Below are 27,808 nucleotides of genomic sequence, written 5' to 3'. Positions count from 1 at the left end.
ATCAGTGCTTCAAATATTACTCCCAACTCTGAAGCAATTTTAGGTCTGCTGCAATTCCTGACTGACTGCCTCATCCTGGGCTTGCATGCCTAATCTAGATTTATAACACTCTCATTAATTTTGTCTGGCCTTACATGGCTTAGATATCTACAAGACAGCATGAGCTGCCAATCTATATCATGCATTTAAATCTGCCTGAAGCTCTTCTAAGACTTTCTGCAAAGAACCCTGATATCTGTGGTACTGTCATGTTACTGAGAATTATTGGGATTCCTAAACCTAGGCATTAGGGCGGTGGAAGCTGGTCCATTAGGCACACCTGTTCTCTCACATACAACCAGTTCAGAGGGCCGTTGTGGCTGTCAGTTCCCTCCTCCTCAGCTTCAGTGTTGCTGTTGTAGAGCTCAGCGGGGGTGGGTGGGGAGTGGAACATAGAATCATTTGACTCTGTTTGGCATTGGCTCTGGCTCCACCTACTTTGGGGTTCCTTGCTCTCCACCCTCAGTGGCAGACCTACATTTTGGAGGCCCTGAAGCACGGGGCCCCCTTCACAGCCAGCAACGAGGTCTGGGCAACCACTGTTACCTTCTTCAAGGAATGAAAGAAGGTTGATCGCTTAAGAATTGATGCTTTTGAATTATGGTGCTGGAGGAGACTCTTGAGAGTCCCATGGACTGCAAGAAGATCAAACCTCTCCATTCTTAAGGAAATCAGCCCTGAGTGCTCACTGGAAGGACAGATTGTGAAGTTGAGGCTCCAATACTTTGGCCACCTCATGAGAAGAGAAGGCTCCTTGGAAAAGACCCTGATGTTGGGAAAGATTGAGGGCACAAGGAGAAGGGGACGACAGAGGACAAGATGCTTGGACAGTGTTCTCGAAGCTAGAACATGAGTTTGACCAAACTGCGGAGGCAGTGGAAGACAGAAGTGCCTGGCATGCTCTGGTCCATGGGGTCACAAAGAGTCGGACACAACTAAACGACTAAACAACAAAAACAGTAAAGGCAAAAATTGCATTCATTACTCTGCGCACCTTTGCCTCTGGCCCCTTCACCACCAACATGTGGCCCCAGAAAACACATGTGCAAGCAGTTTTCTGTTTCCCCCTTGCTTTCCAGGCACAGTTCTGAGTGGTTTTCCCTTTGCCCTGCTGCTTTCCCCAGGAAAGCCCACTCTTTGGTGCTAAATAAGAACAAATTCCAACTCAACAATTCTATAATTCTATGAAATGGCAATCCATGGAAAACCCGATTGCTGTTTGTTCCGATTTAGTGCTAAATGGCAGGTTTCTCCGAGGGAAAGCAGCAGGGCAAATGGAAATGTGGACACGGGTGGCGCTGTGGGTTAAACCACAGAGCCTAGGGCTTGCCAGTCGGAAGGTTGGCGGTTCAAATCCCCACAACAGGGTGAGCTCTGTTGCTTGGTCCCTGCTCCTGCCAACCCAGCAGTTCAAAAGCACAAAGTGCAAGTAGATAAATAGATACCACTCTGGCAGGAAGGTAAACGGCGTTTCTGTGCGCTGCTCTGGTTCTCCAGAAGCGGCTTAGTTATGCTGGCCATATGACCTGGAAGCTGTACGCCGGCTCCCTCGGCCAGTAAAGCGAGATGGGCGCCGCAACCCCAGAGTCATCTGCAACTGGACCTAATGGTCAGGGGTCCCTTTACTTTTACCTTTATTTCCAAAACTCCCAGCAAGAACTTGGCTTATTTTCCAGAGCCAATCCAAATCCACTCTCTTTCACAAACCTCACCATCCAGCCAGCCCTTTGACCCCCCACACTTCCCTTTCAAAAGCACCACTTGCTGGTTAGCGTCAGCGATGGTAGTGCTCTGGCTGTAAGATGAGAGGAGGGAAAGATGGAGACTTTTCTTTACCCCCTTGTCTTTTCGGTGCACTGCTAGTGCGGAAAAGCAGAAAACCCTGGTGACTGTTGAGAGTTGCACTTTTTTTCTTACATGAAGTGGGCTGGAGAGGTTAAAGAGAGGAAAAAAGATCTCTAGCCTCTCTTCTCCCAGCTAGAGCTTCATTGCTTCTCTTGGCCTATTAAGTGAGATTCTTAAAGGATAGGGAAAGCTGATTGGGGGATCAAGAAGTCTGGCTGACTTGGAACAAGAGCTAAGGGTAAACAAATCTGTCCATTTTGGTTTCTCAGAGTTCCTCATTTATTTACATTCCTAACACACACCATTTCCATATCAGTTTGTGATCTTATAAAAAGCCTTCACAAAAAATTCTCAGCATTTTTGGTCACATTTTTCCTAATATAGGTTTGTCTGCAATTTTGCCAAATATACACATTTTTGCAAAAAAATTCCCCACGTTCAATGCACTTTTGTATATTATTTTCACAAATATATGCATTATTAGGTACATTTTCCTCCTAAGGTACACATTCTTAAAAAATTGAAAATGGCATCACAAAATGCAGAGAATAGTGAATTTCAAAGGATAGCCATGTTTCAGTTTGTGTATTGTTTTAGGACATGCAAAATGAGGGGAGTTTAGCAAGTCTCCAAAGCTCGTCTGCCACACTCAGCAGGCTTTGCCAGCACCTCTAATCATTGCTCTTGGAAAGGTCCATTCAAAAACTGTTGAATTGTGAAGTGCAGGCAAGATCCAAGATGTTCACTGACAAGCATGTGGCACTTCCAGCAGTTGGTTTGCCAGCAATCCTTGTTGTGGTTTTCTTCCACATATGCAACCCACCCTCACGTTCTCCCCTTTAAACAGTTGCATCAAATCACTTCCTGCAGCATTTGTGCAGCATCCTACAGGGGTCCATCTTTTGTGCGACTCCCTCCCTTTTAATGCATCTGGGCATGCATTTTCTTATCGGCATGAAGACAATCAAAATCTGTCAGATCCATCAAGGACTTGGTCCTGCTGAATCTTCACAGGAGGATACTGTGCAAAGGAGTCAGCACTTGCTACTTAAGATTACATCATGCCTTTGGAGATCCCATAGAATTAGTTCTTTTAAAAATGAAGGTAGCAAGAGTTGCAAATAGAAGCAAATAGCAAAAGATGAAGAGCCTGTTACTCTGGCTCTCGGTTGTGTCACCTGCTTTGCTTTCGTTTGACAACCTGGTCCACAATCCTTATTTCATTCAAAATTGAAAATCAACTCTTCACCAGACGTGTTGTTTGAGTGACCCATTAGGAAGGAATAAACAAACCGGTAGGCTTGGGAGCCCTGTGGTAACACTTTCCTTAGAAATGACAATGGAAAGGGAAGTTATGGATGCTGGGAGATGGATACATTCTGCAATCAAATTTTGCCTCCCTAGCCAGGGGATCTGTGAGTACTGATGCAAGGTTGTGTAATAAAGCAGACACAACTCTAGAGAGCTTGCAGGTGGCTGAAAGAAAAGTTGATGACAAATCTCTTAACAATCTAACTTAAAGCAATCTGCATTCGTGGGAGATAATACGATTCTGTTCAGGTTCACATCCCATGATTATTACCATATTAATCTGAGAATAGACTAAAAGATCTTCAGCTCATCAAGACCTCACATCTGATTATCCCACCTTACGAAACGAAGAACACAGCTCAGTTTGATCCTTATGACTGGCAAGGAATGTAATTGCGGGCTACTAAAATAATGGAGAAAAAAAGCGCATCAAATGCCTGGACAGAACTGCGTGGGAGGCAATACCCTTGTCATCTCACCAGATAAGCAGGTTTTGTTGTGTGCTGCTCAGTGTTACAGTCAAGAAAACATTTTCCTTGGTTGAAGACGGCACCAGCTTTTCCTCCTCAACTAGAATGACAGGAGCAACACAGGAGATTTTGCCTTAATGGGAACTTGTTCTCTTAAATGACATCTTCTTTGCATAGGTGGAAATTATTCCTGCCAATGCACTTGCAAGTACATTTGCAGGAGCCCAGAATTTTTTTAATGAGGGATAACACAGTGTCTAGGAAAAAAGGCTTTAATGCACATCAAAGATCCATATACAAATGCTTCCATAACTTACAGGCAGAAATGGACACGGTAGTTCAGATATGGCCCCTTCCCCCCGGATAATCACAATGGCCCAAGTGCTTGGACCATTTCCAGCCCTGGTGCTATTTGGGACCTGCTTCACATACGACTAAGAGAACAACTAGATGTTATACGGCATGGTACTACCTGATAAAACAGAACATGAAGCATGGCATCATCACACTCTGTTTTATCAGGCAGTAACAGAGAGAGAGAGGAGGAGGAGGAGGAAGAGATGCCAGGCTGTTATTTTTGGCCGCACAGCTCATGAAGCATCTAGTTATTATCTTAGTAATATGTGAACTCAGATCAGGGCTGGCCAAAACTATTTAAATACCCAAAGCAGAGGCTCACTATACACCCATGTTGCTTGCACCCTTTCGGTATTGCAGATAAGACAGGAAGAGGGATGAAGAGCACCTTTATCCTGAGTCAGACCATCCATCCATCCAGCTCAGGATTATATATGCCAGGGATGAGGAGACTGCGGCCCTTCAGATGTTGTTGAGCTGTAGCTTTCTTTGTCTCTGATCATTGGCCATGCTGGCTGGGGCTCATGGGAGTTGGAGTCCAACAGCACTGGAGTTGGAGACACAGATTCCCCAGCCTTGGCCTACCCTGACTGACAGCAGTTTTCCAGGGTTTCAGACACTGGCAACTGAACAAGGGAACTTCTGCACGCATGGTTGATGCTCTACCACTGAGCTATGTCCACCTTAGGTCTTGAAAGACATAGTGGTCTCACAGGGCTGTGATGAACTGCCATGACTCTTGAAGGAATTTTGCAAGCATTTGCTAAGTTACAAGTCTTAGCAGTGTCTTGTGAGAACTGGGCAGATGAGACTTGTGGGGAGGGCCCATATAATGTCTCCCCCCATGTTTCCTGGTCTCAATTTATGTGTGGATGCTATCCCATCAAGTACGCAGGCAAGCCATCAGGCTAAAATTCAAGAGCCATGTAAAGAACCCGAGGCCACATTCATACCATACAGTTAAAGCACTACGATACCACTTTGAACAGTCATTGAGTACCCCAGAGAATTTTGGGAGCTTTACGTCAAAGTGCAAGTAGATAAATGGGTACCGCTCTGGCGGGAAGGTAAACGGCGTTTCCGTGTGCTACTCTAGTTTGCCAGAAGCGGCTTAGTCATGCTGGCTACATGACCCGGAAGCTGTCTGCGGACAAACGCCGGCTCCCTCGGCCAGTAAAGCGAGATGAGCGCCACAACCCCAGAGTCGGCCATGACTGGACCTAATGGTCAGGGGTCCCTTTACCTTTACCTAGTTAGTTATGAGTGCTGAAAGCTAGAAGACCCTCATTTTCTTTACAGAGCTACAATTCCCAGTGGTTTAACAATCAATCCCTCTTCCCAACGTGAGGAGAATGAAACAGCCATGCTCTAATAGCCCATTTTTTGTGAGGCAGCCCTGCAAAGGTTGACTATGCAGGTCATAAAATATGACCCTGAATATTCTATGGTGTACAGGGGTTCTGCAGCTCCTTGGAAGGCAGCAAATACGAAGAGAGTTCCTGAAAGGTATATGGTGCTTCCCACCAATGTTTATGCTTCTGCTAAGGGCTGGACAAGTTATGCCTGCCACAGGGCCATGCCTGTTTGTTCTTGTCTGGTACCAGGAGATTCTTTCTCTGCTGTGGCTCGTCAGGAACATAAGGCCACCTTATATATGCCAGGCTTCATTCTGATTGGCTGGGTTGTGCAAGGCCTCAGCCTAACGCTTGGTCCAGTCAACTGCTGAACCTTCATGCCACATGAACAAAAGAGCAGCTGGGCGAGTGGCCTTTTGCTCCTGATGAACTTATCTTGGCTTTCCCCTCTTCACATCCAGAAACCTGAAACACTCTTAATCACCAGATGCCTTAGGGAGCTCAGTGTTAGGGGTGATGGGTTTTTTGTTTTTTTGGTATATCTTTCCCTTTCTTTCGCTTTCCCCCTCTTATTGGTTTAAATAGATTTTATGTTGGTTTACATTTTAGTGTAATTGGTCCCACGTGTCATTCCAGTATAAAGTGCTATGGCCATTATTCTATTTTATTTTAAGTGCTCCACTTGCTGGTGGTGAAAACATATAAACATAATTATTATTATTATATTATATGGGCTTTGGGCATTTTTGAATCCTGTGGTCCTGCAATTTTAAAGGCTAGCGTGCATTTGAAAGTTACACCTGGATCTGAACGTTTTAAAAAATGGCATTCAAGCACCACTTAAACTCTGCCTGTCATCTTAGGAATTCATTTGTAAATTTCTAGCCAGCAGTTCATTATAAGATACAGGTGAGCAACTTGTAACCATGCTTATCCAAATTTCATTGTATATGTTCCGAACAGTGAATGCATGTTGTGTTTCATATCAGTTATAAGGCACGATTTCTAACTGCTCAATAATTGCAAAGTACATGCATAGTGTCAAAGCTAGGAACAGTGCATAAACAGCAGCTTCTAAGGGTTATCGATGGATGGACCTTGGACTTACAAGATGTCTTCGGACACAGATCAGATCAATGGTGTCTCTGGCCTACAGGCTTAAATTGTGTGTGTGTGCGTGTATGTGTGTGCTTAGGGACGTTAATAAAGGTCAAACCACAAGGCCATTCTAGTGGCCTTGTGATAGTGATTTGCTGAAGTGTTAGCAGACCAATATAGTGTAAGCATACACATTCTGTTTCTATAGTGAAGATAAACAGAAAACTTCATGCTCAAAGGATGTCAATCTATGACACTTTTTATAAGTGCTGCATTCACTTGAAAACTGGGATCTTTAAAACAGCATCTAATGGTATTAGAAAACTATACTTATTGCTTACCAGATTTTTAGAAAAGTTTTCAGTTCATTCCCAGCCTTAAAAAACGAGAGAGAAGACAATGGATATATCACTACACTTCTCAGAACTAGAGCTTGTATGCCACTGTCAGAGTTAATGAAAAATATATCCTTGCAGATAATGGTATATGCAATTTTTGCATAATTTTATGGTTCTCTGATAAGCTGGTGAGGAAAAATGTAGTTTCGATGCCTTTATACTCTTTCTTCAATGTAAAAAAGGGGGGGATGTCTTAGAGGAAAACATGTTTCTCATGACCCTGAAGGAGTGTAAAAATGTGTGTGTGGGGGGGGTAGACTGAATTTGAGAGCGCAGTACAAATGCTTTAGATTAACTCACTACACATCACATTTCCAGTTTTTCAGTGCATATGGACAACTTACCGTACCACGGTAAACACTGGCAAGAACTGGTCAGTCAATGAAACCCTGCTCTGAACAATGAGAGTAACACATTTGGATACGCCAGGCACATGGGATGGCACCAAACTCCATTTTTAAAGGCTTCCGAGACCTGGTTCAAACACATCCTGGTAGGCTTCCACTGAGGTACATCGGGTTGGCTGAGTGTACTGCACCGGAAGTAATTAATACGTGATTGTTGCTCTATACGGTTTCCCTTATGTGCTTAGAATACCATGACATGCTGGTTTGCCTGGCACCATTTGTCATGTCTACATGCTCTGCCCTGCCCTGCCCCACCCTCAACCCACCACTGATCAGAGGGTCAATGTCTACAGCAAAGAATCTGCTGTAACAGTGGAGGCTCTCCATTCAATTTAGACCCCTGATCATGCCAGCAGTGAGTAGAGTAGACTCCTTGCCACTAATGCTTATCCTACAATGTGTGGAAGGGTTAGGGTAAAGCATAAGGATTTGCCAGGGAGGTGGGGCTAGGTCTTCCCATCGTTGTGTGGGAAGAAGAAGACCTAGGGTGGGATTCACCCAATGAGTCCTGCACAAGGAATTCTGTTTGTGCCGTGGGGCTTTTCTTCTCCCCTGTGTGCATCCCCCTTGGCTTGGGAGGCCAGATGAAGTCCCAAAACAGTGTGCAGAGGGAGAAGAGGGGAATTGGTCCATCTGGCAAGCCCAAATGCTTGCCCTGGTGGAACGATTGACTTAGCCTGATGCTGAATTCCTCTCCTAATGTGTTCCTCCCATTATGGCTTTATTCATGCAATCATTCCTCCTTATTTGTGAGGGGAAGACCTTATAAATAGGTCAATCTTGTATACAGGCTACCACATAGTGTGGCTGTCTTATAGTTTACTTTGGGGTGGAGCAGAAATGCAGTTTTTAGAAATGCATGTGCATAAGATAATGCATGTACATATTAGATAATGCATTTAGATAATGCATTTAGATAATCAGATAAAAGTTTATAAAAGAGCTTGCCAAGAAAGAGCTGGAAACCTAGATCCAAAGGCTCATTCATTTTTTAAAGTTTTTTTTAAAAAAAACCCTGCCACATTAGAGTATTTCCCAAATATCAATAAAATTTTGTGTTGTTGTTTTTAAATTGTATTGTATTCTTAAAATTGAAGTAGTCGCTCTGTGACTGACTGACTGACTGAATAAATTAACTGCATTAAATTAATCTATTTCCCTGCCTCAAAACTTTGCTTTACTTGTGCACGTTCCCTAAAAATGTTAGATTTTTTGCATTATTGGGACTGAGCCTATCACCAGCAAAATGTTGTGATTGTTATGGCATGCTGTTTTGAAATGTAGACAAAATGCTTACCTGCTTCTAATAATGTCCTTAATAGTAGGCATAAGAAGTTGTTTTCGTTGAGGGGAAAAAAAGGGGGATTCTATCTTGAAAAGCAAAGAGGGAAAGCATTGTGTACAGGTCACAGCAAGTTACACACTTCCTTTTCATAGGAGTCATTTATCTGCCTATGTTTTGAAAATGTTCCAAGTTGTCTTTTTCTAACTATGCAGAACTTTGTCACTGAAACCGACACCATCTCTTTGCTCCTTGTTTGCTGGCCTTTCTCCTTGTTGGGAAACTTAACTGAGTCAGCTCAGGTTACAGGTGATCTTTGGTGTCACTGAGGGAGGAGGGGGGGGAATCCAACCCCACCAACATTAATGTGTTTTTCTTTAAAAGCACACAGTAGGATGTCTCTTTAAACAGGCACAACTTAATTAAATCTTCAGAGCCATTAAGAGGATGTTGCTTCACGTAGTTGGCAAACATATGATTTCCCACACAATGGCATAAGATTTTCTGACAATTTAGCCTCAGAGATTTAGCATCCTGAGGGGCATATGTCTCGTTCGACATTTGGAGAAATTCCAAGTGCAGTGAGATGGAGATACATAAGAAGGTGAGGCTTTGCAGAAGACGCAGTGGGAAGGCAGGATAGCTTTTGAGTCATCAAAGTGAATGTGACAAGTTACCGTACTTATGGGAAATATGCTGATCCCCAAAAATGTATGTGGAGCAGAATACTTATGGCAGCAGCACCCATTTTTGTTTCTGTTCAGCCAGAGTAGAAACTTATTCATAGCAGCAGTGTATTAATTCTCTCATGATGCTAACATTTGTTTCGGCTTCTTCCATCCTCTTCTAACTACTCTTGCCCTGTTCAGGCATCCGTGTTCAGTGAATGCGTCTAGGTCAGGTGTGGGAACTGCTCCCTTCATCTGCTTCACTGTAAAGTCCATCTAAACAATTTTTTGGTCTTCAGAGATCATCAGCACCCAAGGTGCCTCAACCCTCTGGAAGGTACACAAGCAAATATTGGAGACAAGAACTTCTGTGTGGGGCAACACCCACATTTTATAACTGGGTACCAGGTAAACAGTGTCCTGCTCCTAGATAGGTAAAGGTAAAGGGACCCCTGACCATTAGGTCCAGTCATGACTGACTCTGGGGTTGCGGCGCTCATCTCGCTTTATTGGCCAAGGGAGCCGGCGTACAGCTTCCGGGTCATGTGGCCAGCATGACTAAGCCGCTTCTGGCGAACCAGAGCAGCGCACCGAAATGCCGTTTACCTTCCTGCTGGAGCGGTACCTATTTATCTACTTGCACTTTGACGTGCTTTCGAACTGCTAGGTTGACAGGAGCAGGGACCGAGCAACAGAAGCTCACCCCATCGCGGGGATTTGAACCACCGACCTTCTGATCGGCAAGTCTTAGGCTCTGTGGTTTAACCCACAGCGCCACCCGCGTCCCTCTGCTCCTAGATACTTGATTGTAAATGTTAATTTTAATAGCAGCTTGTTTTTTGTATGTGCATTCATTTTACAGTGTTGGTTTTAGTTTATTGTGCCAAACGCTGGGGTAGAAAAAGAAATGAACGCTCAGCTGTTGTATACACATTGTTTGAAATAATTATATTGAGTTTTAAATTGTTTTGAATTTACTTTAAATTAAGTCTTTTATTGTTATGTTTTACTGTTTTCTACTGTATATTCATGCTATCTTTTGATTTTGATTTTATACAGGCACGCACGCACGCACACACACATGCACATTGTTTTGTGAACCACCCACAGAAGTCTTGTTACAGGACAGGTATGTAATTAGTAAATAAATAAATAAAATAAAATAAAATTCATGTCTGTAGCCTAGAAATAAACACCTGTGTTTTGTGTGTGTGTGAGAGAGGACTTTGCCTCAAGTGTAATCATGGTAAGCAAATGTGAAGAGAGTAATAATGCAGCACCCATGTTGAGCTTGTTATAATCTTCTTCCATATGATATTCAGATTTACTATTTTCACTCAGTTGAGCTCCCTTCCTGTTTGGTATATAGCTTTATTGATGTTGTAAAGGAAAACAACTTACCTGTGGTTATGTAAAAATGGACATGGAGCTGCTTACTTTCCAGTTGTCACTAGATCCAATCCATAAAAAACTCTTTGACCCGCAGATTTCATGGTGAGAGAGATGGGTAAAAAACAACAAAAACCGTAACATCCTGCAAGACTGAAAGCTATTCAGTCTTGAGGGGCAGTTTGTGATAATAGCAGATTCACTATAGGTGGAAACTCTTGCGAATAGGACAAAAGCCAGGCTGGTCTTTTATACCAGACAGCAAAGATACTACAAACCAGGAACTCTGTTGAGAACTGCTAAAAAAAGGGACCTTTTGCTCCCGTTTGCAGCTTCCTATGAGTTGAACTATCATAACCGTAGCCTTGGAACATTTTTCTGGCCGCAGACTCTTAGGTTCTAGACACCTCCCACTCAAGCTGTTTATTGGCTGCTCCTGGACAGGAAGTGCTACAAAAGCTTCCTGTTTGGGTAGGACCTTGCATGTTGCCCTGGACTCCTTTCAGGATATAAATTTAATAAATAAATAAATAAATAAATAAATAAATAACTTGTGGCTTTTGTGTGTTCCTGTTCTGATTTTTGGGCCCCTCAGCTCTGCCTCCCCTTGTGGGATGATGTAGGTCATCACTTACATACACCTGTATCTCAGCCCCTAATACAGGGCTCGTCCACAGTTTGCTTGTTCCGCCCCTAGGAAGCACGGGCCTGAGAGGTTTTCTGCTTGCCCCATGCTTTCTAGGGACAGGTCCCCCACCCTGGGAAAACCTGCTTTTTGCTGCTGAATCAGAGCAAACATCAGTCAGAAAACCTGACTGATGTTTGCTCTGATTCAGAGTATCCCTGGGGGGAAGTGGTGGAACAAATGCCATTGTGGAGGAAGCCACAGTCTTTGGGAAGTCCAATAAGTAGTCATTCTGAAAGGCCATTTGTTTTCATTCTTTCTTTTTTAATGCCACAAAAGAGATATTTGTTGCTGATGGTCTGGAGGATGTAGTAGCAGAGGCATATATAAGCAGAGTGTGTATATAAGCATGTGTGGTGCTGTGGTCTAAACCACTGAGCCTCCTGGGCTTGCCGATCAGATGGTCGGTGGTTCAAACCCGCACGACAGGGTGAGCTCCCATTGCTCTGTCCCAGCTCCTGCCAACCTAGCAGTTCGAAAGCACACCAGTGCGAGTAGATAAATGGGTACCATTGTGGCTGGAAGGTAAATGGCGTTTCCATGCGCTCTGGTTTCCGTCACGGTGTTCCATTGTGCCAGAAGTGGTTTAGTCATGCTGGCCACCTGACCCGGAAAGCTGTCTGTGGACAAACTCTGGCTCCCTTGGCCTGAAAGCGAGATATGTGCCACAACTCTATAGCCGCCTTTGACTGGACTTAACCATCTAGGGGTCCATTTTTACCTTTACCTACAAGCAGAGAGACAGGAACTGGATTAAAGGGGATGTTGGATGCGCTGGCATAGTCCTTCCAGACCTGGACAATAATAATAGTGTTAATAGTGTTGTAATAATTCAATACATCTCTGTGTGATTCTACATGCACTTGAATGACAGGCCACAGCTACAAGGCAGGTTGCTGGATGGCAGGAAACCCCAATAAATACTAGGGACTCAGCTACATTGGCAAAGCTTGGCCCCACGACGGTAGGAGCCTGGGGCTGTGAGTGCCGTGCAGTGTGCATGGCCCTGGTGCTGAAATTTGTGAGTGCCCATCCCCTTCATGAGGAATTTTGTGAGTGCTGGGGCACCCAGGATCCCATGAAGCTGGCGTGTGGTCAGAAATGGGAGCCAACTGCTGCATTGCGTAGTATGCAGACATGGTGTGTGTGTGCACATGCATATATTAAAAAGTGTGTATACTCTTATACACTCTGCATATCGGGTGAACCCACTAAATAATAGTGTTAAGTGAGCCAAATGTGAATTACCTGAAAGAAACCCCATTCTCATCTTTGTTGCCTGATCAGCATTTGGCAGGAATTCTTTGTGAAGAAGAACTTATTTTGGCACTTTGAATATACTTCCAAGAACTTTGTTCTCCTTCTGAAAGCCAACCAAGTCAAAACAACTGGAAATTAAACGAGTATCAAACTTTGCAGAAAGTCATTCAATCTTGTAAGTGAAACAGCTTTTAGTATAAAAACCCTGGGTCTTCAGAGCAACTGAGTAAAGATATTCCGTGTTTATTTTGCAGATGGATTTTCAGAGGTGGAAAAATGTAATTATAAGAAAAGGAGGAAAATGTGAGCTGTTTGAGGCATAAAGTGCAGCACTTAGAATAAGACAATTGCCTAAATTCCCTGATTGACAGATGGATGTCACATTAGATGAAAATGATAACAGATTTAGTGGACTGAAGAATAACTTCCTCTTGACAGTGCTCTGACCTTTGACCTAAAACCTGACTCCTGTTAGCTTCACTAACACAGGGTAATTGTCACAGGTGCAGGATAAAAGGAACCTTTACAGCAGTACCAGTGGTTAGAGGACGATTTCTTTTGATGACCATAAATGCACTGTTGAGATACAGTCCAAACATCCTGACCTTTGTTGGCCTTTCTAGACATTAAAATTTACCCCAGGGAAAGAGGAAGCTGTGCAGATATTAGGAAAGGTTTGGTTCTGGCTGGCACAACGAAATATTGAAGCTGCATAATAAGTAAGTATACAAACAGTGCAGAGTGATGGTAAAATAATGTATTTTCATTAACACAAAGCCCTGTTTTTCACACAATTGTGACACAGTTTTAATAGAGAATAGTACTGTGTGCTCAATAGAATTCATGGGTTTTTATAATTATTAGTAAACTATTACCATGTCATACGCTGGATACGTGCGCTGCTCTAAAATGATTCTGTTGTATTTATATGCTAATCACTGGCTTTTGAATAGAAGCCAGCGCTTTGAAATTTGCTTAAATTTGGGAAAGGTAGAGGATTGTAGCAGTACTTATAAATGACATGGTGACAACTGTGAGACTTCACAAAAGTTTATACCTCCTTCTGTTAGAAAATAGAGTACATTTTATTCGCTTTCTGTGGCAACATGAATGGGGAATTCAGAAAACAAGAGGGCAGCACAATGAGCTATGCAAATATTCTTTGTAATAGACGAATGAATATTACAGAAGAAAACTAAATTACTGTGTATCCCATTAGAGTGAAGTCGATGCAGTAGCCTGGCAATGTTGTTTTCTTTTGATGTGGAAGAATGAATATCATAAGGGGGGGGGGGGCGACGTAAAATGATTGCACATCTCATTAAGCCAACGTTGATGCACTAAGTAACCTATGTGGGTTTCAAACTGTTTTACAGAAAATAAAGACAAGATCAAGTTGTTAAAGATCTGCTAACAAACAGAACAGTACATTCAATTACTGTGTTTGTCGGTGGTGGAATACGGAAATCTTCCAAATATTTATTCACAAAATATGAAGGAACAGAAACAATGGCCCAAACACAATGGGGTTGCTGGCATCAAATTTCTGCCACACTCTGAAAAGCAGCTATGGAAAAGGCATGAATTACGCTAAAATTCGTCGAGGGTTCTTATTAAGGTCATAGGTCCTGCCCTTTGGTTATTATTCGTCCGCAAATTGCTCTGATGAGTAATATGACACTAAATTAGCATATACAAGCCTTAGGGTAATTGCCCAAGGAAAATAAAATGATCAAGTTACCCTTTAAGGCTTTCTGTATAGGTAAGATGACTTCGGTCCACTATGAAAGGTACAGTCAAACCCACGTTTCTATTATGTCATGCTTGCTTATGATTAAATCATGATGAATATACGGGATTATTTCCATGGAACGTATTGTCATGCACACTTGGCAATAATAATGACTCCCTCCCAGACTACCATCTTTTCAAATGTGATGAGATCATCAGGTAACAGTGTAAGATATGAAGGCTTAGCATGCTGTGTTGTTAGCACATTTAAAAAAGAAATTGCTGGGATAATTAACAACTACCTATTTGTCTGTGGGCTGCATTCATTATGCCGGCACAAATTGGAGGTCTCAAAAATCTGTGCAGTAAAAATTTACTCTTTGTTCAGGAAGTTCCCCTTGGATTTGGGGGAAATTCTGGTTTGCTGTGTCTATTGTAATTGTGACAGGCAGTTGACATGTCTCATAGTCTAAATGTAGTGGCAAGCAGGGGGTGGTACAAATCACGGAGGGGGGAAAAAAACTGCCATTCACCCTTGTGCAAAGGAAAGGTGTTCTTAGCATACTCCAACCTATGTTCAGTCTAGAATTGGGTCTCTGAGGTTGAAGGTCAAATCTGTGAGGTCAAAGCTATTTCTTGTCAATCTTCGTTCACTAATGACACATGAATTGGAAATTAGAACAAAGTAAGTAAAGCGAATAGCCAGAAGGTGAGTGTCTGTTTTATTACTCCGAAGAGCTGGGAAATCTGGCCAATTGTTGCCCTATGTGGCTTGAATGACAGTTGTTAAGTTGAAAAAGGGACAGTGTGATGGGAATGCCACTTTAAATCTCAATTACCTCCTCCACTCCAATCAGCTTGGTAGAGCTTTAATGAAGTGCAATTCTCTGTCCTTTTCCTCATACTTCTATCTCTAGAATAAGCCTCACATTCAAGTTTGACAGCAGTACAATCAGTTTTCCATTCATCACTGGCCCTGTTTTAACCCTGCTGAAAAAAGGCCTAATGTACGTAGCAGTGATGGCAATTAGGCAGAAAAGTAATATTAGAAACTGACAAAAGCCTGAGTCTTTTAGCATTACAGGTGTTTTTTCAGCCCTTTCTAGACATAAAGGAATAGGCAGTGTTGTTAGGTTCCCTTCTTCGTGCTTTTCTTAAGCTGAAAGTCCAGCATTTTCAAGATTCAATTAATTAGAGAAATGGAGAGCCAAAGAACAAGGTAAAAGCTATGTTCCTTCTCGCTGAAGATACACATCGTAATTGGCCCCTTATTAAAATGGATATCTTCTGGGTGTATGTTTAATAGGGTTGATAAAAGTCGTCATTTCCTCATTAGGACTGAGGGATGAAATACGCTCTGTGTGTGTTTGTGTATTTTGAACAGATGAGGGAAGAAATGAAAATATCTCTCTTTTATAATATAGGAATGCAAGTCCTTAATCCAAAGGACTCTGGGAAGCACAGCACTGAGAGGGAGGGGAGCAGTGAAATTGTGTGTGTGTGTGTGTGTCTGTTGCGGAGTGACAGGGTGGGACTCAGGGCAAGCTCAGCTTTCTTGTTTTATCTGGGTAGGCACAATATAAATGCATCTGAGGTCCTCTCCCCAAGCCATGCTTTCAAGACCTTTCTATAAGAAGGAAATGGCTTTAGGAAGAAGAGATGAAAAAGACCCGTCTTTAATACATGGTATTGCCTCTACTGTTTACGGTGCCTCCCCCTCCTCTCTCTCTGTACATGGCTATGTACCGATAAGCATGTACAGTCTGCTTTATTAAAGTCTCCAACGTACATATTTGGAGAGAACCCTAACGCTTGTTGTTGTTTATATATGTGGTGTGTGTTTTTTGTTTAAAGAAGGTCGTTTTAGTTGGGTTATATGTGCATCCCTAACAGCCCTTTTTATGCCAAATTTGGGAAATGTCAGTAAAGGTTGGTGCGTATGTGTATGTGTGTGTGTGTGTGTCTGTTTTGTTTGGTTTGATAGATTCCACAAGCACATGTGGCCCTGGTGTAAGGATCCTTGTTGAAGAGAATGGGAGCCTGGAGGGAGAGGGGGGGTGGAAACACAGATGCAGCAATTAGGCGGCTCTTGCAGCTCATTGGGGATGTGACACAAGTGGGTGATAGTGGCTTTCACCTCTTCCACTCCCTTCTCTCCTGCCTGATTCCTAGAACAATCCCTGTCAGAAACACTCTTTGAAAAAGGCTGCATTAGACAATGGCTCTTCACCCTTATTTTATGCTTTAAGTAGTGGAGCAGAATGCTGTAAGGGGCTGCAAACAAGGCGTAATCTGAGAAAGACGCACAGGCATTGTTATAACTGTGAAAACCAGAAGAACCCCTTTCAAAGCCATGACTGAAAGTGCTATGAAGACCTTTAGTCCTTTGCACTCTCCCAATCACCAATTAGACAAACATTAACATCAATTAAGCTGTTATACAGCACAGGTTCCATATAATTACCTTAATGGGTTGACGCTTTCTTTAGCAGCAATTTCTTAAACAAACTTCATCTTTTGTGCAACAGGCTAAGAAAATTTTCAGCAGGGAGCATTTCCTTTTGTCACGTTTTCTAAAGAGACAGCTGAATTGTTCTATTTAACAACAAACACCTTCACTAAGGACCCTCGTCCTGTCCTCGTTCCCACCACATTTGACTACCAGGCTCAAAGCTTATTAAGCATCGGAGACAAAAAAAACCTGACTAGCCAAGGGAGCGCAGACACATGCAGGGAGGGCAGCGCACAAAGAGCCTGTGAGTCTGGCACTGGTTTGCAAGCAGACCCTGGGCGAAAGCACCAATTGAATGAGCTGCCTATTTAGTAACCAAAGAGCCAGATCCGTCCTGACTATGGACACAAAGAACATGCAATAGAAAAACAGGATCTTGCTCATAAAACAAGACAAATCTGTCTAATTTATTTGGGACCAGTAAGTGCTCATTAAATGGAAGCCACTCGGAGTCTTCCTGTTCTCTCATCACCTAATTCTCTTAGACTCCTGACAATGACCAGGCTGATTTTTCCCCCTGTTTAACAAACATTCATTTGAAATGTACTCAAATACAGCTCTGTAAAGTACAGGCCTTATAACACATCTTGTTTTATTTTATACTAAATCCGTGGTAGATTTTTTTTTTATAAAAACAAAACAAAACTTGGTTTTTTTAATGTCGGTGTGAAATTATTTAGGAAGAAGGAGGTGGCAAAAACACTTGGCAAAGGGAAGTCTTTTAATTATATTCCATGAGAAAGAATTAATAGCTGAAGGTGCCAGTGAAATGAAAATAATTGCTTGTCCAGAATAGTGGGTACGTCTCTCTCTCTCTCTCTCTCTCTCTCTCTCTCTTTGGTTATTCACATACGTATCTCTAAAAATTAAATTGCAATGTATTTCTAGCAAAAGTCCACAACAAATTAGAGGGGGGAATATATGACTGTTGTGCAAAGAAATTTTAAAATATATATACCACTTAAAATGCTTTTTAAATGCCTTTGACTTCTTCTGTGCTCCCTTGTACCCAAGCAGTACCAGCTGATCATAACAATATGGTAGCAAGTAGCCAATTCATTTTTTACATATAGAAGGTCACAGTCTGGGCTTTTAGTACAAGTGTTTAGACCATTTAATCTCACCCCAGTGAACTCCAAACACCCCTTTGGGTCAAAGGCTCAAGACCGCAAAATTAAAAGACAGCTATGAATGTAATGTGTTATCTTTAACCTTAGGTGATGGTCACCAATGGCTAAAGCCACAGAGGAATAGCTATTTGTATTCATTTGTGTGAAGTGAAATATACTCGTAGAAACACTGGGAAACAAATAACAGGGCAATAGGTCATGGAGATCACTTGGTACTTTTGACATCTTGGAAACTTAGCATCATTACATATTTCTATATATATATATTATTCCACTTGACTAAAGTACACAAAAGATTCCCTAGTAAAAATAATTTTAACCATAGTTTCTTTTAGAATACTTTTGATTTCTTTGAATCATGTTTGCTATTTTACTAGTTTTGAAGCAGAGAAATTATTTATTACCAATAAGATAATTAAACCTTTATCAAGTCAATCAGGAGCAATCAGAACAAGAGATTTATTGTTAACCCTTGCACGTGCCCCCCCCCATATAATACTACATTTGCTATGGTTTTGTTCCATAATTTACTACTTAGAGGTAGGATAAGGTTGTATTGCTCATAGAACTAAATGACAATTACTTCTGAACAGAGATGTATGCAATCATAGAATCAAAAAATTGTAGAGTTGGAAAGGACTGTGAGGGTTATCTAGTCCAACCCCCCACAACATAGGAATCTCAACTAAAGCATCTGTGATAGATGGCTATCCAACCTCTGCTTAAAAAGCTCTAATCCTAGACATTTACTTAGGAGTACCTCCTAGTGAAAATGAGGCTCACTTTTGAGTAGGCACATAGGTTTGCCCTGTAAATCTGACAAAGAATGCTTCCTATGGGTTCTTCAATAACTTATGTCATTTGCAAAGCAGAAATAACATACATTATGATTTGCAGTGGTACCTCGGGTTACAGACGCTTCAGGTTACAGACTCCACTAACCCAGAAATAGTACCTCGGGTTAAGAACTTTGCTTCAGGACGAGAACAGAAATCTCACACTGGTGGCACAGTGGCAGCAGGAGGCTCCATTAGCTAAAGTGGTACCTCAGGTTAAGAACAGTTTCAGGTTAAGAATGGACCTCCAGAATGAATTAAGTTCTTAACCCGATGTACCACTGTATTTACTTAGATTCCTCAACAGCACTAGGCCTGTTTCTGCACATTAATACCCTAAATTGGATTTGTGAATGCTTTGTGTGTTGGTTTCCTCTCAAGACCTCAGGCCATGATCTGATCCAGAGATGTTTCATTCAGCAACTGGTCAGACCTTCTGATCTAAGGGAGTATGCAAGATACTATATAGGAAGAGGTGGTTCCTCAACTTGAAAAGTAATCACCAACATGTTTAAATATGCCTAGAAGCAATTTGGTAATGCTTTTAATGTCACTTGTAGTTTGGTCATAAGTATAGCCATTTGGACTGCCCAAAGCTGGTTTCATGGAACTGACTATTCTGTCTAGTCCTGTTTGCTGTTATTTATCTTATGCATTTATAGCTCACTTTTTTTGTCCAACAAGTTCAAGGTGATGATTGTGGCTGTCCCTCTCCTCAGCTAATCTCCATCACAACCCTGGGAGGTAGATAAGGCTGAGAGGCAGTGAATGGCCCAAAGCATAGCTGTCAACGTGTCCCTTTTCTTGTGAGGAATCCTATACGGAATAAGGGAATTTCCCTTTAAAAAAGGGAAACGTTGACAGCTATGGCCCAAAGTCACCTAGTAAGGTTAATGGCCAAGTGAAGATTTGATCTCTAGTCTTCCAGGTCCCAGTCTGACACTCTAATCACTATAAAGCACTGTACTGGAGTGAAGGCCCAAGTAACCTAGAGGGGTCTCTCTGTTCCTTCATGCCCCATTGCTTGGGGATACTTCTGGATGCATTGCTGTTGCTTGAGGCTCAGGTGGCCTTGATGATGCCGAGTGCCTTCTGTCAGCTTCATCTGGTGGCCCAGCTGCATCCCAACTGAAAAAGAGTAGTCTAACTTCTGTTGCCTTGCCAACAAAGGTCCGTATAGTAAAAGCCATGGTTTTCCCAGTAGTGATGTATGGAAGTGAGAGTTGGACCATAAAGAAGGCGGATCGCCGAAGAATTGACGCTTTTGAATTATGGTGTTGGAGGAGACTCTTGAGAGTCCCATGGACTGCAAGAAGATCAAACACATCCATTCTTAAGGAAATCAGCCCTGAGTGCTTACTGGAAGGACAGATTGTGAAGCTGAGACTCCAATACTTTGGCCACCTCATGAGAAGAGAAGACTCCCTGGAAAAGACCCTGATGTTGGGAAAGATGGAGGGCACAAGGAGAAGGGGACGACAGAGGATGAGATGGTTAGACAGTGTTCTCGAAGCTACAAACATGAGTCTGACCAAACTGCGGGTGGCAGTGGAAGACAGGAGTGCCTGGCGTGCTCTGGTCCATGAGGTCACGAAGAGTCGGACACGACTGAACGACTAAACAACAACAACAACAACAACTTCTGTTGCCTGTGCTCTGGTAACCTCTAGCTTAGTTTACTGCAACGTGTTATATGTGGGGCTGCCTCTGAAGATGGTTTGGAAACTTCAGCTGGTTCAGAATTCAGTGGCTTGGTTGCTCACCAGGGCAAGATGGTTTGAGCATATTACACCAATCCTGGCACAACAGCACTGGCTGCTAATTAGTGTCTGGGCCCAATTCAAAGTGCTGGCTTTGACCTTAAAGGCCTTAAATGGCTCGGGACCACAATATCTCAAGGACTGCTTCTTCCAATATGAACTGACCCAGCCAGACCTGGCAATCATCATCTGAGGCCCTTCTTTGTGTGCCTCCTCTTGTTGACAACACGAAAGCCTTTTCTGTAGTGGCTCCTCGTTTGTGGAATGCTCTCCCCAGGGAGGTTCACCTGGTGCCTTCATTACATATCTTTAGGGGCCAGGAGAAAACATTTTCTATAACCAGGCCTTGGTCTAATTAAACAATCCATGGCTTTTTAAACTGTATGGGGTTGTTGTTGTTTCCAATTATGGTGCACATATTTGCGTTTTTATATTGTAAATGGCCCAGCGATCTTTGGATGAAGGGTGGTATAGAAATTTAATAAACAATAATGTTAATAACAATTGTTAAATTCCAGCAATAAAACAGTAGTGATCCACTGGATCCAAAGTAGGGATGGGGGAATCCCTTGGAAAGGATGAAATACTCATTTCTAAACCTGAATTGGCAGGCCAAATACGGTAGGCTGGGAGATTCTTAAAGAAGGAAACATAAGATAAAAGAGGAAGAACTGTAGACTAGTAATTCAAACCAAAGAAACTGAACCCATATGCTGAATTGAGAGTAGCCTCTCAGTGTTACTCTCATAGAGTCATAGAACTGTAGAGTTGGAAGGGACCCTGAGGATCATCTAGTCCAACCCCCTGCAATGCAGGAATATGCAACTGTCCTATACGGGGATCAAACCTGCAACATTTGTTGTTTGTTTGTTTATATAACACCCTACACCTGGAGGTCTAAAACAAAAACAAAAGCAATGGAATACCCCCCCCCCCAGAAAAGCCCCTACATTTTAGAAGGGCATAGGATGTCAGTCAAATCAATCAATCACCCTTGGCATTTTCAGCACCACGCTCTGAATTCAAATAGGGATGTATGGTGAGGACTATTCAAAAAGGCTGCTTCACAGTTTAAGTGTTGTTATCTTCCAGGATGTTCTAAGGCTGCAATCCTGTGCCTTTTTACCTGGGAGTAAGCCCCACTGAACTCATGCATATGATTGCTCTGGAAGCCCCTGTATATCTCCTAAGCAATGGAACATCTGTGCTTATTCGTTAAGTACATGACATGTCGGAATAAAAAGTGGGCTTTTGAAATTGTTCTAGTTACATGCATTGATTTATTTAACAAGTGGCTCTTCACTGGAATTGGTCCCAGCACAGGTTACACAATTAAAATAGCAAAAGAACTGAGCTACATGATAATTGAGCAGGAATCAAGAAATCAACAAGATTCTTAAATGCCTAAAATGTAAGAGAGCATGGTATAGTAAGACAGGTTTTGATTGGTGCCAATAAGTTTGGAGCCAGACCAGCTTCCTGGGGAGAGCATTCCACAGCCAGGATGCCACGGCAAAAAAAAGGCAATCTCTCTGGTTCTCACTCACTTCACCTTTAGCAAAAAGAAAACCGAGAGAAGGACTTCAGCTGATGACCTGAGACTGCAGCTGGATAATATGGGAGAAGAAGCTACTTCACACATTGAGGTCCCAAGGTTTAAAAGGAAAGGCTAGCACTTTTTTGAATGGGATTCTTTGTGATGTATTAGAGTTTTACTACCTATTAAGGTTTTTCTTTATTACTTATTAATGTCATACAATATGGTGTAGTGCTTAACAACATAATTTTAATACTATTTGATATACCTGACTAAACTTTCAGGAACAAGGAAAGAGTATGTTTGAATACAATGGGTAATATGTGTACAAGCCTGAGCTAAAAAGGGAGTATGTTTTCAGGAATGTTTGGTTTTATAAATGGTCAATAGGCCCTATCAGTCTACAGAGTCCAGAAAGGGTAGGGGTCTCGGTTCTTTTAGCATCAGATATAGCTGAATTCTGAAATGCATACCTGTCGGATCCAGTACAGTGGTACCTCGGGTTAAGAACTTAATTCGTTCTGGAGGTCCGTTCTTAACCTGAAATTGTTCTTAACCTGAGGTAACACTTTAGCTAATGGGGCCTCCCACTGTCGCTGCACCGCCACTGCACAATTTCTGTTCTCATCCTGAAGCAAAGTTCTTAACCCAAGGTACTATTTTTGGTTCAGCGGAGTCTGTAACCTGAAGCGTCTGTAACCTGAAGTGTCTGTAACCCAAGGTACCACTGTAAAACAATTCCTCTTGAAACTGCATGGTGTTGTATCCAGTGAAGTTGCTCCATTCACTCAAGGACTACCACTTGTGCAATGGAATTTCCTCTTCCTCGCCCCCCCAGTGTGCCTACACATCTGTTCTGGGGGCTCCCCAAACTCTCCAGAGCAAATTTCCAGGGGGGCAGGAGACACTAGCAGGGAGGAGTAGTTCTGTTCTGCAAGCAGAAGTCCTCCTGCAAATGGAACAACTTTGTCAGATACAGCCCAGACTTTTTCCCCCATGGATTCCCACCACCACCGTCACATCACAGATCATGTCTTTCTCCGTTGAGTGAACCACGAGAACCATGGATTTGTTGCTTACTAGCACAGTCATGACCTCAAAACATGGACCTTATGGATGTTCCCAATTTTACAAGGGAGCCCCTCTATACCACTACCACATTATATGTCTATGTCTAGTGATGTGCTCTGCATGGTTTTGTAGTTTTATCACCAACTTATGTAAAAATTAGGGACGCGGGTGGTGCTGTGGGTTAAACCACAGAGCCTAGGACTTGCCGATCAGAAGGTCGCGGTTCGAATCCCCATGACGAGGTGAGCTCCCGTTGCTCGGTCCCTGCTCCTGCCAACCTAGCAGTTCGAAAGCACGTCAAAGTGCAAGTAGATAAATAGGTACCGCTCCGGCGGGAAGGTAAACGGCATTTCCGTGCGCTGCTCTGGTTCGCCAGAAGCAGCTTAGTCATGCTGGCCACATGACCCGGAAGCTGTATGCCGGCTCCCTCGGCCAATAAAGCGAGATGAGCGCCGCAACCCCAGAGTCGTCCACGACTAGACCTAACAGTCAGTAGTCCCTTTACCTTTACCTTTATGTAAAAATCACGAAGGTTCATGAGGATCTTGACTCAGTGATTTTGGGGTGCTTGCATGTATTAGCTGTGTGATTTTTCCTGTACAGTCTAAGCTTTAATTTGATGGTGTGTGGGTTTTCCCCCAGGATGGAGATCCCATGTAAAACTGTGAATTCAAGAGGATCCAATTTGATTCTATTGGATCTGAGTTTTACCCAGATCCTTTGGAAAAGCACGGTATTTGCGGCAGGGGTGGGGTGGGGACGGGGACCCAGAAGAGGGAGAAATGACCCAGAACAGGAAGGAGAGAAGCAAGCAGTGAGGATGCTGCCTGTGGCATTTCCTAAAATGCTCAAATGTGTCTGCAGACCTCAAAAGTTGGCAGCTCACTAAAACCATATATTTATTATGGTGATTAACAAAACAGAGATAATAAATTCTTATAGCAAAATGTTTTGGCTTCCGTTTGCTTTGCTTCAGCTGCTCTGATTTGAATCCTTAGCTGTTGATCCTTTTAATGAAATTCCACCATGCTGCTTTAAGTTCTATCCTGATGCCCATATTTAATGCCCCCTCAATTAAGTCACATATGGATTGAGTCTGTCTCATTTATGTGGGCTGCAAATGGAAAACTGCCATGCAAAAAGGCACAAATGCTTCAGAAACACCACCCTCCTTCCAAAGGAAAGGCCAATATATAAATGTAGCATGAATAATCCTTGCCTCATCAAATTTAATAATCCAAAACTGTCACTACAGAAATGGGATTATTAATAAGCAGTGTGAGAGGAGTGCATGTGAATGGAGTATCTCAATTTGTTTAGCAATATCACCCATGAAATCTGTACATCTGCAAAATATTGCCATATATTATGAGTACACAAGCAGCACTGCAAATATGGGTCTTCAAATATCAATCTACAAAAATTATTCTGAACTCTGGAATAAATTTCCCTCAATCAATACAATAGATATAGCAAAAGCCAATGGGAATAAAGGTAATGTGTGCATTTTGACACCCCTTTCAGAAATGACAATATCTCAGTCAAGCATTTGACTTATTTGATATATAATTATGCATGCATTTCAGAGGATGGGAAAATTAAAATAATCTTCAGTCTACTAAATTTAAAGTGGGTTCAGTTTTTCAATTAGCTTGTGATACTGTATGTCTTAGAACAAGATTAGTTCTTTCATTTTGGTATTAGCTGCTAATGCATCCATAAAGGTATTATTTTTGCATATTGGATACTATTTTTAAAACAATGAGGTATGGCACTATAAAGTATAGCTGAAATAAAAAACATAAATGAAAGAAAATATGCACATTAAAATTCTCTTATTAGTTCAAATTAGTTTTGCCAGTTCATAGAAATGCACTAAACTAATTCAGTTGCAAAGTTCAGAAGCAGTTCTTCAGCAAAATTCAGCCATCTCAGTACAACAACTCCTGAAAAGAACAGGAGCACAGTACATGCAAACAACTCAATTACCCTTATTATTTCCATGAAGTTAGCTAATTAGCCCATTCAAAGGAACTTTGGCACGTATCTCATCTCACCACTGAAATTAATGGGGAAGCTTAATCATAAAAGAATTTACATGTGCATCTGAGTAGACACAAATACTGGGAACCTATAGAAGATCCTGCATGTTCTGGCATTAAAGGGGTCAAGATTGTTTGCTTTTGTATTTGGAGGTAAAACAGCAGTCTCATAGACTCATAGTTAGAAGGGACCTCAAAGATCATCTCGTCATATCTCCTGCTAATGCAGGAAGTCCTCTGCTACGGCATCCCTGATAAGTGGCCATCCAGCCTCTGCTTTAAAAGCTGTAATGAAGGAGAAGCAACCAGCTTCTGAGGCAGCTTGTTCCACAGTCAAACAACTCACGCCATCAGGAAGTTCTTCCTACTGTTTAGTCAAAATCCCCTTTCCTATAATTTGAACCCATTGGTGTGGTTCCTACCCAACAGACAACAAATGGTATCACCTATGGATAGCCCTTTAAATATCTGGAGACCGATATCTCGTAACCTCTCAACCATTTTTTCTCCAGGCTGAACACACCAGACTCATTCAACCTTTCCTCACAGGGCAGTCTCCAGGCCACTCACCATCATGGTCTCCTTCTCAGGACACATCTCTATTTATTGACATCTTACTTAGGTTGTAGTGGCTGGATACAGTACTTCAGGTGCGTACCAAAGGAGAGAAGAGTGCTGTAAGTAGTTCATGATCTGGACACTACACTACTGTTGATGTGAGCTAGAATTGCATTAGGTTTTTTTAAGATCCTACATCATACTGATGACTCAAGGTTTTAGCTAAAACTCTTAATTCTTTTAACACGTACTGCTGTCGAGCCAGGTGTCATCAATCTTCTCTTTGTGCATCTGATTTTTCCTAACTAAATGTGGAAATGTACATTAACCTCTGTTGAAATCCTTGTTGTTGTTGTTGAAATCCATTTTGTTATGTTGACCCAGTTCTCCACCCTACCGAGATCACCTTGAATTCTGTTTCTAAAGGTATTAGCTAACCTTCCCAGTTTGGTGCCACCTGTACAGCCGATTATTCTCCTCCTCTATACCTTGTCCAAGTCAATTATAAACATGGGAAACACCACTTGTTCTCCTGTCAAAAAGCAGGAAAAAATGATAAACCCAGAACTTTAGCTAAAAGAACAGCAGCTGATTTCCATACCCCACATATCTTCAATCCATGCTTGGTGCAAGCTGGGAGCAATAGCGAACAATATCCTTTTTCTGGGTATTTCCTGTTTCTTTGTTTAATAACAAACCATTTAACTGGAAGCAATAGAAGCTCAAAGGCAGGCATGTCCTTAGGGAGGAATTTTGAGAACCGCAGAGCTGAACGGAACTGGACGACTATCAGGTTAGTCTTGATCTGGAAAGTGGTTGCACCAGCCCATCCAATGGATAATTTATAAACCTATGCTTCTTTATATATGCAAATACAGTGGTACCTCGGGTTACATACGCTTCAGGTTACCTACGCTTTAGGTTACACACTCCACTAACCCAGAAATAGTGCTTCAGGTTAAGAACTTTGCTTCAGGATAAGAACAGGAATCGGGCTCTGGCGGCGCAGCGGCAGCGGGAGGCCCCATTAGCTAAAGTGGTGCTTCAGGTTAAGAACAGTTTCAGGTTAAGAACAGACCTCTGGAATGAATTAAGTACTTAACCCGAGGTACCACTGTATATATAATATATAAACTCTCTCTCTCTCACTCTCTCTCTCTGTATATACAGTCATACCTCCGAAGTTGAATAGAATCCATTCCAGAAGTCCATTTGACTTCCAAAACATTTTGAAACCAAGGTGTGCCTTCCGATTGGCTGCAGGAAGCTCCTGCAGCCAATCAGAAGCTGCATAAGCCGTGTTGGACGTTCAGGTTCCAAAGAACATTCACAAACTAGAACACTCACTTCCTTGTTTGCGACATTCGGGAGCCAAAACGTTCAAGTCGCAAGGTGTTCGCCAACCAAGGTATGACTGGATATGGAGAGAGAGAGAGAACAAAAACAATTTGTACATCCAACGGTTAAAACAACTTCAATGTTCCAAGTGCAGGTCCTGATTGTAGCAAAGCTTACAGTTCTTTGCGGGCACTCTCCCCACTGCATTCCCCAATATGTTATGGTAGAGCACAAACCTGTTCAAATTTGCAGCTTTTGAAAACAGGCCTGAACCAAAACATCCAGGCCTCTTCCAAACTCTCTTCTGGAGAGGTCTGCCCTCGACCCAGTTACCCATACACTCGTGAGGTCCAGCTTAGATTACTGCAAGGCACTCCACATATGGCTGCCTTTAAAGAGAGGAACCTTCCGCTGGTGCAAAGTGCAGTTGCTTGAGCTCTGGGTGTAGCCAGGAGGTGCACTTATTTGACACCTAAACTGTGCCAGTTGCACTCATTGCCAGTGCACCTTCAATTAAAGTGGTAGTTTTAAGCTTGGAAGCCTTAAACAACTTGGACCTAAGTTCACCTATATCAGACCTAAGTTCACCTGTATCAGCCTGCCAGCATACTAAGATAATCAGCAAGTGCCCTCCTCATGTTTCTGCCTTTGAAAGTAGTCAGCTTGATGGACATAAAGGTGGAGGTGATGACTGCGTGCCTCTGGAATACATTACCATTACAAGTCCCA

General features: G+C 42.4%; 1 long non-coding RNA gene across 1 annotated transcript; it reads right to left on the bottom strand.

Annotated features, from left to right (window-relative positions):
* Positions 1 to 5,949: 5,949 nt before the first annotated feature.
* On the bottom strand, positions 5,950 to 12,351 carry LOC310670986. The gene is made up of 2 exons (XR_014507659.1): positions 12,054 to 12,351; positions 5,950 to 9,682 (listed from the first exon to the last, which is right to left on the bottom strand). It is a non-coding gene; the product is annotated as an uncharacterized lncRNA (long non-coding RNA).
* Between the last annotated feature and the right edge of the window lie 15,457 nt (positions 12,352 to 27,808).

Source organism: Podarcis tiliguerta, assembly GCF_965153285.1.
Source record: "Podarcis tiliguerta genome assembly, chromosome: 1".
In the NCBI taxonomy this organism is placed as follows: Eukaryota; Metazoa; Chordata; class Lepidosauria; order Squamata; family Lacertidae; genus Podarcis; species Podarcis tiliguerta.
Note: the sequence above shows the minus strand (reverse complement) of the source record. Positions and strands in the feature narration are given on the sequence as shown.